Source organism: Macadamia integrifolia, chromosome 3, assembly GCF_013358625.1.
Source record: "Macadamia integrifolia cultivar HAES 741 chromosome 3, SCU_Mint_v3, whole genome shotgun sequence".
Lineage (NCBI taxonomy): Eukaryota > Viridiplantae > Streptophyta > Magnoliopsida > Proteales > Proteaceae > Macadamia > Macadamia integrifolia.
The window spans coordinates 7397744-7412378 of NC_056559.1; the positions used below are offsets into that span (position 1 = coordinate 7397744).

Consider the following 14635-nt stretch of genomic DNA (forward strand, 5'->3'; position numbering starts at 1 on the left):
TCTCCAATTTTACACATAAAGAGGTCCTATTTCTTTTCATTGTTGCGAAGAGGACGACATTCTGAGCAAGATGGACGTATTCAATTGCAAGTACACATTCGTTTGGTCAACCGTACAAGTGATTATTCTTTTCGGGCCAGAAAAAGAATAATGGATCAGAACTGAACCGAGATGCAGAACCAGTCCATCTGCAGTTGTCCCAAGGGTATAAGGAATATTCCAAATGTCAACAATGATCGATGGACCACATCCTTAAGTGATTGAAGATTCGTTTTTTGTAACAACTACCTAGCGTAGCTGGTGAGTTGTGGTGTGCAAAATCCTTTGCTTATTAGAAGGTCTCAAGTTCGAACCTCTTATTGAAGAAGAGAAAAAATAAAGAAAAAAAAAAAAAAAAAAAAAAAAAAAAAAAAAAAAAAAAAAAAAAAAACAAGGGCATGGATGGAATTTTCCATTAAAATAGAATATTGCCCAAATCCAAGCAAGAAAAATCGGCCAAAGGGGATTTCTAGGGAGATCTCTCTCCACACGTTCTCTCTCTTCTCTCTCCTCCACCTCATCAACAAGATAAAAAAAATAGGAAAAATAGAAAAATAGGAAAAAAAAAAGGCAAGAAAAATCGTGGGAGATCTCTCTCCACACGTTTTCTCTCTTCTCTCTCCTCCACCTCATCAACAAGATAAAAAAAAAATATATGTTTTTTAGAAGCTAAAATCGTTAGTTTCCCTCCCCCATTCTCTATATAATAGAATTAACACAAGGGGAGGACTTCATTATTCTTCTAGGGTTTTTTCTTAGTTGCTCTATCTCTTTCTCTAGCTTTAGTTTTAGGTTTATGCTTTAAACACTTTTGTAAGTTCTTTTTATTCAATTAATGCAAACACTTTTGTTTTTTATTCAGCCTTTTATTTTTATTGTTTAAACAATTGAAGTTGTAATTTTCAAGTTCTAATTCTAGGCTTAGTTCTAGGTGACAAAAATAAGCTATGAAGCATGTCTTTCAAGTTCAATTTTTTGTTCTTCAGATTTGTTTTCTCTAGTACTAGAAATTTCAGATTTGGTTTATTCCAGATCTAGTTTTTAGTATTGGTAGTATCTCAAATTAATCAAGTTTTCAGTTCAAGGGTTGAAGTTCAAGTAAGTAGGCTCTTTCAGTAGTCTTCTCTCCCCCCTCTCATTCCCTCTTCCGACTACCGTTTCTTTCTTAATTTAGGATTTTAATTTCAGTCGTTACATTATTGTTATCCCTTTCCCCCAAGGTTCATGGTTAGTGTACGTGTTGGCTTTGCCCCTCCTAGCTATAGAACCATCATTTTATTGTTTTTATTTTAATTGTCTCCCTTTCTCTAAAGCCAAGTAGAGTAACCCTTGTAAAAGTGACTCTCTGGTCAAGTAGGGAAGCTCGGGCTAAATAGAGAAACCTACTTGTGAGTCTCTCTCTAGCTTTATCCCCTTTCTTTTACTTTATTTTTATTTCAACATTTTTTTTTCCTTCATTGCTTTTTAATTGCGTGGAGTGTTTATTTTCAGCTATTTATTTATTTAATTTCAATTGCGTGGCTTGTGTGTTTAAATTCTTAGATGGCGAATGGTTAGGATGTTATTTTAGATACATATGTTTAGGACGGTAATTAGAATTAGATCACAATCATTAATCGGTTCACTTTCGCATTATTAAAAGAAGCAAAAAAATAAAGTGGCTGCTCTCCCTGTGTTCGACCCGTAGCTACACTGATCTGTACGCTTGCAGTCACATTTTAAAATCTCAAACAAGTTTTTTGCGTTGTTGCCGAGGAGACAGTTCCATGTTATTTTTCGCTTTCTTTTGGTAAATTGGAGTGTTTTGTTTGCGTTGTTTTATTTTTCCTTTTCTTTTATTGAATTCCTGAGAAGAACAACTTGCAATAATAGTTGTATCGGTGGAGGTCGCCATGCCTCACAGTATGATAAAGACAGGTTTCGCCCTGTAGCAGTACCTCAGGAATTGACCAGAGCAACCTCGGATCCCTGCCGGTAAGCTCCCAAAAAGCAAAAAAAAAAAAAATTGCTATCCATTCTTTTGTGCTTGTCTTACTCTAGTCGTGGGTAGTTTTCTATTGCATGAGTGTTAGGTCGGTACGTAATACTATGAATCAGTAAGAAATAAGAGATTCAACAAGTAATGACCATATACGTTTGCTCTCTTTAAAACCTTTCAATATGGGAGACCAACATCAAAACCCTTCATATAAATCTCTGAAAGATAGGTTCTACCCTACTAGAACAGCCCAACCTTACTGCATAGTTTTACCACAAGCCCAGGGCAATAATTTTGAACTCAAATCTCAATACATCACTATGTTGCCCCACTTCCATGGGTTGACCTCTGAGGATGCATACCTATTTCTAAGGGAATTTGAAGAGGTATGTGTTCTAATTAAGATCTAACAGCTTTATGATGATGCTGTTAAGCTTAGGTTTATCACTTTTGCATTAAAAGACCAAGCTAAGAAGTGGTTGTATGGGTTACCCACAAATTCCATAACCTCATGAGAACAGTTCACAGTTGTCTTCCTTAAGAAGTTTTTCCCAACTCACAAGACAAATAAGCTTAGAAGTGATATCCTTCAGTTTAGGCAAAAGCCTAGCGAGTCCTTTTCCAAACTTATGGAGAGATTCAAGGATCTACTCCAAGAATGCCCTCACCATGGCCTAGACTTATGGCATTTATGTCAAATAATTTATGAGGGTATTGATTACCCAACTAAACAAATGATAGAGTCTATGTGCCCTGAGAGATTTACATCCTTTACAGATGAAGGAAATGTATAGGAATTCTTACTTAACTTAGCTGACAAAACCTGTGAGTGGGAATCAACCCAAGAGAGTGAAAGAACCATAGGAGGAAATGAAATAACCTAGAGGGGGGTGAATAAGTTATACTAGTGGAAATTTTAACTCTTTTTGATATATATATGTCCCAAGTGTGATTGCAAATTAAAAACGATGTGGAATAAGTGAAATAGGCACAATCACACAACACAAGATTTATAGTGGTTCGACTCAATCCAAGTCTAGTCCACTCCTTACAAGAGTCCTCTTGTAAGGTATTCCACTAGTTCTCCTTTTCAGTACGGTAGGTAGGGAAGAAAACCGTTACAATATTTTTATGGATAAGAGTATCCTTATAAATCCCCTTTATAAGCAGAGAGGCACATTTACAATCTCTTTTGGAGGTAGAGAGACACCTTCCTCTTTTTAGGATTAGAGAATCCTTACAAATCTAAGTACAGTCTAGAATTGTAAAAACAGAAATAAATATAAAGTAGTGGAATAAGAGGAATACCTCAAGTGTGGTGTAAATGATAAGAATGAGAGATGAATGATGCACCTTTTGTAAAGTCCTCTCTTATGGCATTGGCTTGCACAGGAGAGAGTAGAGGACTTGATTGAGACTTAAGCCTTTAGTTTGGATTAGAGTAATCGACCAACTCAAGTAGGATAAAATAATCTTAATGACTCTTGAATGCTTACAATGATGCTCTTAATGCTCTTTTTTAATTCATATTTAATTAAGAACAGCTTGGGTATTTATAGGTGAGCTTAGTGAAGCATTTTAGACAGGAAATCAGGAACGGTCGTATTCTGGGACCACCGGTCGACCGCCATTGGTATCCGGTCGACCGAAAAGAGCCGTTGAGGTAAAAAAACTAGCCGTTGGAACTTTTCCAGGGAGGCACGGTCGACCGGGACTTTCTACCGATCGACCGGCTATGGTCTCGGATAGTTCCGATCGACTGGTACTTCTATCCGGTCGACCGCCAGCTTGACAGATTCTGTTATGTCAGAATTTTGTCATACTGACCTGTCGACGATGTTTTGACCATAACTTTTTGGTCCGACCTCGGATTAATCCGAAACTAGTTGTGTTGGAATCGTGACTCGATTTCTTACAACATTTACAGAAGGTCAATTTCCTGATATTAACTCTAAGGTTATCCAAAATGCCCTTGAGTCAGGTCAAACTGTTTTCACAGAGATTTGCTAAAGTACTCTACCACCTAAGGTCATTCTACTATGATGCATGAGGTGCGTGCATATGCAATGTGTGTACAGATTACAAAATATATTCTCTATCCTATGGTCTTCATCTTGGGTCTTGATGCCTTCATCTTCGTTCTTGAATGTCTTTATCACCTTGGATCTTGAATGTCTTTAAGCTTTAAGGCCATGTCTATATGAATTCAAACCTTGATGTCTTGATTCGACTCTTCTAAGTGTTTCTTCAAACTAATTACCCTTTCTTCAAGCTAATCACATTTTATCAAACCAAGTTAAAGACGTATGTTTGTTTGTTAACACCAAAATATAGTAAGGAGTGTGGACATGTTTCCTAACAATCTCCACCTTTTTTGTGATGACAAACAAACACGGGCAATATAACCAAATACAAGAAATGATAGTAACACAGTGTAAAGTTCAATAGGATATTTTAATTCAGTTCTAGAAAAAAATAAAGATAGATACTTGTCATTTCTAGAATAAACAAAGAAGACAGATACTGCAAAGATAGATGTTTCTCCCCCTTTTGTCAACAGCAAAAAGGGAATCAAGGCTACATAAGATATTAAAGTGCTCCCCCTGAGCATGTGCAAAAAAAAATATTGTATCTTAGAGTATTTCAAAAAGTAACAGGAAAGACTAAGTTCCACAAGATAAAACAGAATAAGAGTTTAACGATTAAGTAACATCATATAAAAGGAGTAAGGACTCCTTATCCTCTACATCCTCATCCTCTGCGTCCTCCTCTTCTTCTTCTTCTTCTTCTCCGTCATCTTCATCTTCCTCGTCTTCGCGTAGGAGCTTGAGAATCTCATTCTGCTTTCTTTCCATCTTTACCAATTGGACAAGGATGATGTTCCCAACCTTCTGAAGATCGCCAACGGTCGCATAGGCTGACGTATCATTACTTCCTTGTTGCTGTGATTGGCTGGGTCCAGCATCAGTCTTTTTGGAGCCAGTGGTCGTCTTGGGAAGGAGGTGCATCTTGCGAATAGTGGAAAGATTGATCTCTTGAGGAAAAGGTTCAAATGATTCACCAGAAAAATCCACATGAAAGTGGTCCAGGATTTGGCAAATCATTCTCTCATAGGGAAGATTTTCCTTTTGATGTTGGTCACCATGGATAATCATGGTTTTGAGCAGAATGTAGGGAAGATTGATACTCACAGTCTTGCAAACACAGTAGGTGAGATAAGCATGGAATGGGGAGACTTCATCTCTGTGACCACTCTTTAGTAGGATGTTGTAGGAGATGATGAGATTTACAATCCTCCCTATATCGGTGAGTTCCTTAGCCTTAATCTTGTGAGTATTAACATATTCCTTCATGATGCTAGAGTATATACAGTCAACATCCATGAATTGTTCTACATAGGTCTTGGGTTGTTAGTATTTGAGTTCCCCTGCCACAGAGATGTCTAGGATTTCTCCTAATATCAGAATGTCTATATCTATAGGAACTCCCTTAACATAGGAATGGACTAGAAGGTTGTCACCTTCACCAGAGAAAGTAAGGTTGCAAAAGAACATTTTGACTAGATGGGGATAACAGTTGAACCCTAGTTTGAGAATGTTGCCCCATCCTAGAGCATCAAATAGGTCTTTGATGTCATACGTGGACAAAGAGTCGGAATTGATGGTTCTACCTTGCTCTATGTGTCGAGAAATGTAGAGATCCCATGATTCTTGAGCAATGGAGGAGGAGAACCAGATATCTTTGTCAGAGGCCTTTCGTTTTCCCTTGTGAGCGACCGTCTTCTTGGCTCTGTGTGGGCGGTGAGAGTCCATGATGATGAAGGGCGTAAGAAAGAAAAGATGCAAGTGTTTTTGAGAGGGAAGGGATAGGATCTTGAGAGATCTAGGTTAGAAATGGGTTCTAAGCTAGGGTTTTGGGAGAGGAATAGTCGAAATAGGGTTTTAGGCTAACAGAGGTTTTTAAAATGAGACAAAATGGGTCAAAAAAATCGATTTTAAAAGAGTGCGGAATCGAGTTTTAGGCGGCACCGGTCGACCGGTAGATTGTGGCAGTCGACCGACAATCCTTTCTGTCAGAAGCGGTCGACCAGAAGATTTTAGGCAGTCGACCGAAAAATTCCAGAAATGCCTGAAAAACTAGAAAATTGTGAATTTTGAAGGGGTTTTTCAAGTCTGAGCTTTTGGAATAAATATTAATGAATGAATGTTTATTCATTCAACCAAACGGGTTGCAAATTCCAAGCTCCTTCCTTAGGAAGCTAAAACGCTCTTCACCCAGTGGTTTAGTGAATATATCTGCGAGTTGTTTCTCGGTTTCAATGTACTCTAGAGAAACATCGCCATTTTGAATGGTGTCTCGCAGAAAGTGGTGTCGAATATCAATGTGCTTTGCCCTTGAGTGTAAAATAGGATTTTTACTCAAGTTTATGGCACTGGTGTTATCGCACATGATTGGGCAAGATTCGAAACTCACTCCAAGGTCTTGGAGAGTTTGCTTCATCTAAAGGATTTGGGCACAACATCTACCAGCTACAACATATTCGGCTTCGGTGGTAGATAGAGCAACAGAGTTTTATTTCTTGCTAAACCAAGAGACAAGGCAAGAGCCGAGAAAGTGACAGGTACCACTGGTACTTTTTCTGTCAATATGGCAACCCGTGAAGTCAGCATCTGAAAAGCTGACCAAGTCAAGGGGTTGGTTTTTGGGGTACCATAACCCAACATCACAAGTGTTTTTCAAATATTTAAAAATTCTTTTTACAGCGGTGAGGTGAGATTTCTTAGGATCAGCTTCAAACCGAGCACATGCACATACACTGTACATGATGTCAGGTCTACTTGCCGTTAGATATAGAAGGCTCCCAATCACGCCTCTATATCTAGTTACATCCTCAGAAATGCCATATTCATCCTTGGTTAGTTTCAAGGATGAGCTCATCGGAGTATCTGAAGATTTTTGACTGTTAATGTCAAATCTCTTTAGCAGCTCCTTGGTGTACTTGCTTTGGTTTATGAAAATTCCATTATCAGCTTGTTTTATTTGAAGTCCAAGGAAGAAATTTAACTCTCCCATCATACTCATTTCAAATTCATTGCTCATCTTGTTACTGAAATCAGTACACATTTTCTCGTTGGTTGAGCCAAAGATGATATCATCTACATAGATTTGAACAATGAGTATGTCATTCTTCAAGTTCTTCACGAACAGGGTTGTGTCAATTCTCCCCCTTAAGAAGCCATTTTTTATCAAGGTACTTAATCTCTCATACCAAGCTCTAGGAGCTTGTTTGAGGCCATACAGGGCTTTCTCAAGTTTATAGACACGGTTTGGAAACTTAAGGTCTTCAAAACCAGGGGGTTGAGCTACATATACCTCTTCTTGAATGGATCCATTCAAGAAGGCACTTTTGACATCCATTTGATATAGTTTAAAGTTCTTATGGCATGCAAAAGCTAGTAGCATTCTAATGGACTCTAACCTTGCTACTGGTGCATAGGTTTTATCATAGTCTATTCCCTCTTGCTTATTATACCCTTTGGCAACTAGTCTCGCTTTGTTTCTCACTATGTTCCCATCTTCATCCAGTTTATTTCGAAAGACCCACTTAGCACCAATGATGGTGTGGTGGTCAGGTCTTGGGACAAGTTCCCATACCTTGCTTCTTTCAAATTGGTGAAGCTCCTCTTGTATAGCGATAATCTGAACACTGTCTTTTAGTGCTTCTTCTATATTCTTGGGTTCGATCCTTGAGATAAATGCAGTGTGATTGCATACCTCTCGGGTTTTAGATCTAGTTTGGATTTCTCTATCTAGATCCCCTATGATGTTTTCTAAGGGATGATTCCTATGTCGGATGACTTCCTTAGGAAGTGTTTCTATTTTTTCGATAATAACATCATTTGAATCATCAAGAGAAATATCATTAACTTTGTTCTTAAGCTCATCAAACATGGTATCATCATCATCAATATGAGATTTGTTTAAGTCATTAGGCAAAGATTCATCAAATCGTACATTCATAGATTCTTCAATCATTAATGACTTTTTATTAAAAACTCTATATGCCCTACTGTTGAGTGAATATCCTAGGAATATTCCTTCATCAGATTTCGCATCAAATTTTCCAAAATAGTTTTTGGTGTTTAAGATGAAACATTTACACCCAAAAACTCTAAAGTAGTCTACTTTTGGCATTTTACCAAAGTACAGTTCATAAGGGGTCTTAGAAAGTAAAGGTCTGAGAATTATCCTATTTAGTACATAACAAGCTGTATTTACAGCTTCATCCCAAAAGTACTTAGGCAATGAATACTCATTGAGCATAGTCCGAGCTGTCTTTTGTAATGACCTGTTTTTCCTTTCAAATACCACATTAGATTGAGGCATTCTAGGAGCAGAGAAGTTATGGCCAATACCATGCTTGTTGCAATATAAGTCAAATTGACTTATATTGTCAAATTCTCCTCCACAGTCACTCCTCACAGAGGTTACAGTATACCCTTTCTGATTTTGCAGTCTATTACATAGAGTTGCAAATTCATCAAAGGCATCATTTTTGTTTTTCAGAAAAACCGTCCAAGTGTATCTAGAGTAATCATCAACGATTACAAAGGTATAATTTTTACCACTCATACTAGATATATTGATAGGTCCAAATAAGTCTAAATGAAGTAGTTCCAATGGTCTAAAGGAAGAGACAATATTCTTCGACTTGTGGGAGACCTTAGTTTGTTTGCCTTTTTGACAAGCATCACAAAAATTGTCTATTTCATACTTGATTTTAGGGAGGTTCCTCACAAGATCCTTGGATGTAATGGTTTGAATCAACTTGACATTTACATGTCCAAGTCTTTTATGCCATAATGATGACTCACTAAGGTTAGAAACCAAGCATGCATTCAAGGAACTTGATTCGTTAAGCATACAAACATAGATATTGTTTTTCCTAAACCCTTTTAGCTTCCACCTTATTCTTCAAGCAAACCTATAACAGAAATTTAATCGTACATTGGTCCCCATAATCTCATAGGTCCATTATTGTTAGTGTCAAACTTTCCTACTGGAACCCAAATGGTTTTGTATTTTTTAGGTCTTTGGTTCTGCCTTTGGAATGACTTTGGGTTTCTTTGGGTCCTCTGATGTTCATAAGATCCATTTGATCTTTGAGGAGTATAGTATCTTTGAAATCTATAAGATCCTTGGTCTTGGTATTTCCCTTGTGGTCTATAAATCTCCCGAGGGTAGTTCTCATACCCTTGGTATTGTCTTTGGGGCCTCTCAATAGAGTATTCTCTTTGAGGTTGGGATTTTATATACCTAGGCATAGGCCTAGAGTCTTCTTGAGACCTATATTGCCTTCTTAGGGGCGTGTAGTAGTAGGCATAGCTAACTCTTGGTCTCTCAGTTTGAGAATTGGGTTTCTTCATTTTCTTAGAGTGACACTGGTTTATGCAATGTCCTATCTTTTTGCAAAAACTACATTTAATGTAAGGGCTGGATGGTTGGTTTCTTTGGTCACCCCTTCTTGGATTCTCACTTCTAGATGGATTTTGTCCATTGTAACCCAGTCCTTCTCTTTCATTTGGACCTTTCCTTTGAGATCCAAGAAGATTGTCAAGGTTTCTTTACCCTTGGGTGAAGGTGCAAAGGGTGGAGTTCAGCTTGAAGTTTTCTTTCTCCAGTTCACTCACCTTTGAGGTTAGTGCATCCACTCTCTTATTTAGTGCGTCAACCTCTTTTTCAAGTTCATTCTTATCAGACTCTAATTTGATACTTTCTTCATACAAGGCCTCGAAGGCTCCTTGAAACTCCTCATTAGAGTCTCTTATTAAGGATTCAGGTTGAGTTTGACATACCTCTTGTTCTTTATCTTCGATAGCCATCAAGGCGAGATTGGTGACTTCTTCTTGAAATTCACTTTTCTCCTCTTCATCACTTGAGTCCCATGTGGCTGCATAAACCTTCTTCTTTGGTTTATGTGGGCATTCGGTTCTGAAGTATCCAGGCTTTCTGCACTCAAAACAGACTATATCTTTAGAAGAGATTTCCTTAGGCTTAATTTTAGATTTACCTTTTTCCCCATAGGATTTGTCTCCGTAGGATTTGTTCTTGTGTTGAAATCTTCCTTTCTTTTTTAGGAACTTGTTGAACTTCCTTGTGATGAGTGAAATTTCTTTTTCCATATCGAATTCTTCATCTTCTTCATCATCGCTTACTTCTTCGATAGTTTGATTTGACTTTAGAGCTATGATTCTCTTTTTGTTCTCAAGATTTGGTTTGTCAGCGCACAACTCTACTTCATGAGTTTGTAGGGATCCAAGCAAGTAGTCCAAAGATATTTTCGTCAAGTCTTTGGCTTCTTCTATTGCTGTTTTCTTGGGTCTCCAAGCTACAGGCAAGGCTCTTAAGATTTTCCTGACTTTTTCAGCGTTAGTATAAGTTTTGCCTAAACTTTTGAGACTGCTCACAATATCAGAAAATCTTGTAAACATAGAAGTTATTGACTCATTTTCTTTCATAAAGAAGGATTCGTAATCAGAAACAAGTTGGTCTATCTTTCTTTCCTTTACCTCTGTTGTACCTTCATGTGTGACAAGAAGCATATCCCAAATCTCTTTAGCTGTGTCACATGCTATGACTCGGTTGAACTCTTGTTCGTTGAGAGCACACTGAAGAAACGTGATTGCACGAAAGTTGTACTGGATGAGAGTGATGTCTTCAGTTGTCCATTCTCTTTCATCTTCTAGTACTGTCTTTCCATCAACTATTTTGGTGATGGTGTATGGTCCATTCTCTATGGCTCTCCATACAAGAATGTTGTGACCACACACAAAGTTTTTAAATCTGCCTTCTTGTGGTCCTTGGAATGTGGCAATGGTCTTTGACTCACTTTTAAGACAATATAGTCTTGAATAAATTGAGTTCTTGCTCTGATACCCATTGAAATAACCTAGAGGGGGGTGAATAGGTTATACTAGTGGAAATTTTAACTCTTTTCGATGTATAGGTCCCAAGTGTGATTGCAAATTAAAAACGATACGGAATAAGTAAAATAGGCACAATCACACAACACAAGATTTATAGTGGTTCGACTCAATCTGAGTCTAGTCCACTCCCTACAAGAGTCCTCTTGTAAGGTATTCCACTAGTTCTTCCTTTCAGTACGGTAGGTATAGAAGATAACCTTTACAATCTTTTTATGGATAAGAGTATCCTTACAAATCCCCTTTATAGGCAGAGAAGCACCTTTACAATCTCTTTTGGAGGTAGAGAGACACTTTCTCTTTTTAGGATAAGAGAATCCTTACAAATCTAAGTACAGTCTAGAATTGTAAAAACAGAAATAAATATGGAGTAGTAGAATAAGAGGAATACCTCAAGTGTGGTGCAAATGATGAGAATGAGAGATGAATGATGCACCTTTTGTAAAGTCCTCTCTTATGGCTTTGACTTACACAGGAGAGTGGAGGACTTGATTGAGACTTGAGCCTTTAGTTGGGATTAGAGTAATCGAACAACTCAAGTAGGATAGAATAATCTTAATGACTCTTGAATGCTTACAATGATGCTCTTAATGCTCTTTCTTAATTCATATTTAATTAAGAACAGCTTGGGTATTTATAGGTGAGCTTAGTGAAGCATTTTAGGCAGGAAATCAGGCTCTAATGGTCGTATTCTAGGACCACCGGTTGACCGCCATTGGTACCCGATCGACCGGAAAGAGCCGTTGACCGTTGGAGCTTTTCCAGGGAGGCACCAGTCGACCGGGACTTTCTACCGATCGACCGGCTATGGTCTCAGACAGTTCCGGTCGACCGGTACTTCTATCCGATCGACCGCCAGCTTGACAGATTCTGTTATGTCAGAATTTTGTCATACTGACCTGTCGACGATGTTTTGACCATAACTTTTTGGTCCTACCTCGGATTAATCCGAAACTAGTTGTGTTGGAATCGTGACTCGATTTCCTACAACATTTACAGAAGGTCCATTTCCTGATATTAACTCTAAGGTTACCCAAAATGCCCTTGAGTCAGGTCAAACTGTTTTCACAGAGATTTGCTAGAGTACTCTACCACCTAAGGTCATTCTACTATGATGCATGAGGTGCGTGCATATGCAATGTGTGTACAGATTACAAAATATATTCTCTATCCTATGGTCTTCATCTTGGGTCTTGATGTCTTCATCTTCGGTCTTGAATGTCTTTATCATCTTGGATCTTGAATGTCTTTAAGCTTTAAGGCTATGTCTATATAAATTCAAACCTCAATGTCTTGATTCGACCCTTCTAAGTGTTTCTTCAAACTAATTACCCTTTCTTCAAGTTAATCACATTTTATCAAACCAAGTTAAAGACGTATGTTTGTTTGTTAACACCAAAATATAGTAAGGAGTGTGGACATGTTTCCTAACAGGAAAAGGATATTTTGTGGATGGGATAGTAGCCAAGGAAGCCCATTTGGATAGCCTAATCAAGAGGATTGAGGCTATTGTTCGTAGAGAGCCATCATCAGTCAATTTGGTTAAGATTTGTGCTTGGTGTCAGTCCCCTAGACATGTCATAGAAGAATGCCCCAACACCTCTGGGGGCACTTCTAATGATAGTGTTAATGCCTTATACCAGAATAATCCATATAGTAACACCTACAATCCAGGATGGAGAAATCACCCGAATTTCTCTTGGAATCAGGGCAACCAAGCAGAGCCTTCCAATTTTCATAATCAAGGTCAACCTGGACCCCAAAGGCCTCCCTTTGCACAACAATCTTTTTCCCAAAATACTTTTCCTAGGTCAAATGTAGGACCTCAAACTAGTTTTCCTAGGGCCCCTCTCCTATCATCTTATCAGCAACCGCCTGGGTTTACCAACACTGAAGAGGCAAGCAAGTAGAATAAGTGACTTAGAAAAAAATATGGCCCTTCTCATGACAAGCCAATCTTACGAGAGAACTCACCCAAGTTATCTCAATTATGCGTGAGAGGGAGAAAGGAACTTTACCCAGTCAACCAGAGCCTAACCCTAGGCATCATCAGCCTGTTAGTTCACAAGCACCAAGTAATGCACCACTGAATATAGTACAAGGTCAGGCCCAACAAGGGCCCTCTAACCAATGTAATGTTGTTTATACCCTTAGGAGTGGTAGAGAGTACTAACAAAGCGTTCCTAAATCTTCCCCATCTATTACTCCTGTTAACTCTCCTTCAGTTGAGGACACAAGTGTGCCTCTTGTTCCAGGTTCGTTTGATGAACCTAAAGATTCTTTTGAAATTAAAGATGATTTGGTTGAGGAAACCAAAAATGATTCTTCTGAAAAAGGGCAAATCCCTAACAGTCCTTATGTTCCTCCTGTTCCATTTCCTAATCGCTTAGTAAACAAAAAGAAGATTGCTTCTATGGATAAAATTTTAGAAGTCTTCAAAAAGGTAGAAGTGAACATCCCTCTTTTGGATGTCATATCCCAGATCCCCGCCTATGCAAAGGTACTGAAAGATTTGTGTACTCACAAACATATCACTAGTGTGCCCAAAAAAAACGTTCTTGGCAGGTAACATTAGTTCCATAATTACCCAGCCTATAGCAACCAAGTATAAGGATCCAAGGAGCCCTACCATATCTTGTGTCATAGGCAACACCTACATTGAGCATGCCTTACTTGACATTGGCGCAACTGTGAATCTTTTACCTTACCATGTGTACAAACAACTAGGATTGGGAGAATTGAAAGCCAATGGAACTACTTTTCAATTGGTAGATAGGTTTGTTAAGATTCCTAAAGGGATGGTTGAGGATGTCTTACTAAAGGTGGGGGAATTTATTTTCCCTGTTGATTTCATTGTGTTAGATACCAAGCCCTTCTCAACCAAGGATGAGATCCCAATAATTCTAGGAAGACCATTCTTAGCTACCAATAATGCATTAATCAACTGCCGGAATGGTTTCCTAAGGTTATCTTTTGGCAACCAAATTGTTGAGTTTAACATGTTTAGGATAGGTAAGCAACCACATATGTAAGAAGAGATCAATATACTTGAGGATTTTCTGGATTTTAATATACTTGAGGATTTTCTGGATTTTTCTGATGATTTAATTACCAACTTTGATATTGATTTTGATTCAGAATTCCAAAAGTGTATGGATGAGTTGGATGATGATAGTGAAAATTTCTTTTCTGAAGTCTTGAGTCTTCACACATCTGTGGAGCCCTTAGGACCCCTTTCTAATTCCATTCCCAAACCTTCCATAGTTGAGCCCCCTAAGCTAGATCTTAAGGAGTTGCCATCTAATTTGAGGTATGCTTTCCCAAGGCCTGATCAGACTCTTCCTGTAATAATTTCTTCAAATTTGACTTCTAGCCAGGAAGAGGAGTTACTTAAAGTGTTAAAAGATAATAAGGAAGCCCTAGGTTGGACCATGGCTGATATCAAGAGTATAAGCCCTTCTATTGTGCAACATCATATACATCTTATGGAGGATTCCAAACCATCCACGGAACCCCAAAGAAGAGCTAACCCAGTGATGATGGAAGCCATTAAGAAAGAGATCCTAAAATGCTTGGATCAGGGAATAATTTATCCTATTTCTAACAGCCAATGGGTAAGCCCAGTCCACATAGT

The 14635-nt window shown here is 38.3% G+C and overlaps 1 protein-coding gene and 1 non-coding gene across 2 annotated transcripts in view; both read right to left on the bottom strand.

The window, feature by feature from the left end:
• Window positions 1–14635, bottom strand: part of LOC122073951 (casein kinase II subunit alpha-2-like) — a 36570-nt gene that overhangs the window by 14641 nt on the left and 7294 nt on the right. The gene's annotated exons all lie outside the window — the stretch shown is intronic.
• On the bottom strand, window positions 2587–2693 carry LOC122075033. The gene has a single exon (XR_006139169.1). It is a non-coding gene; the product is annotated as a small nucleolar RNA R71 (small nucleolar RNA).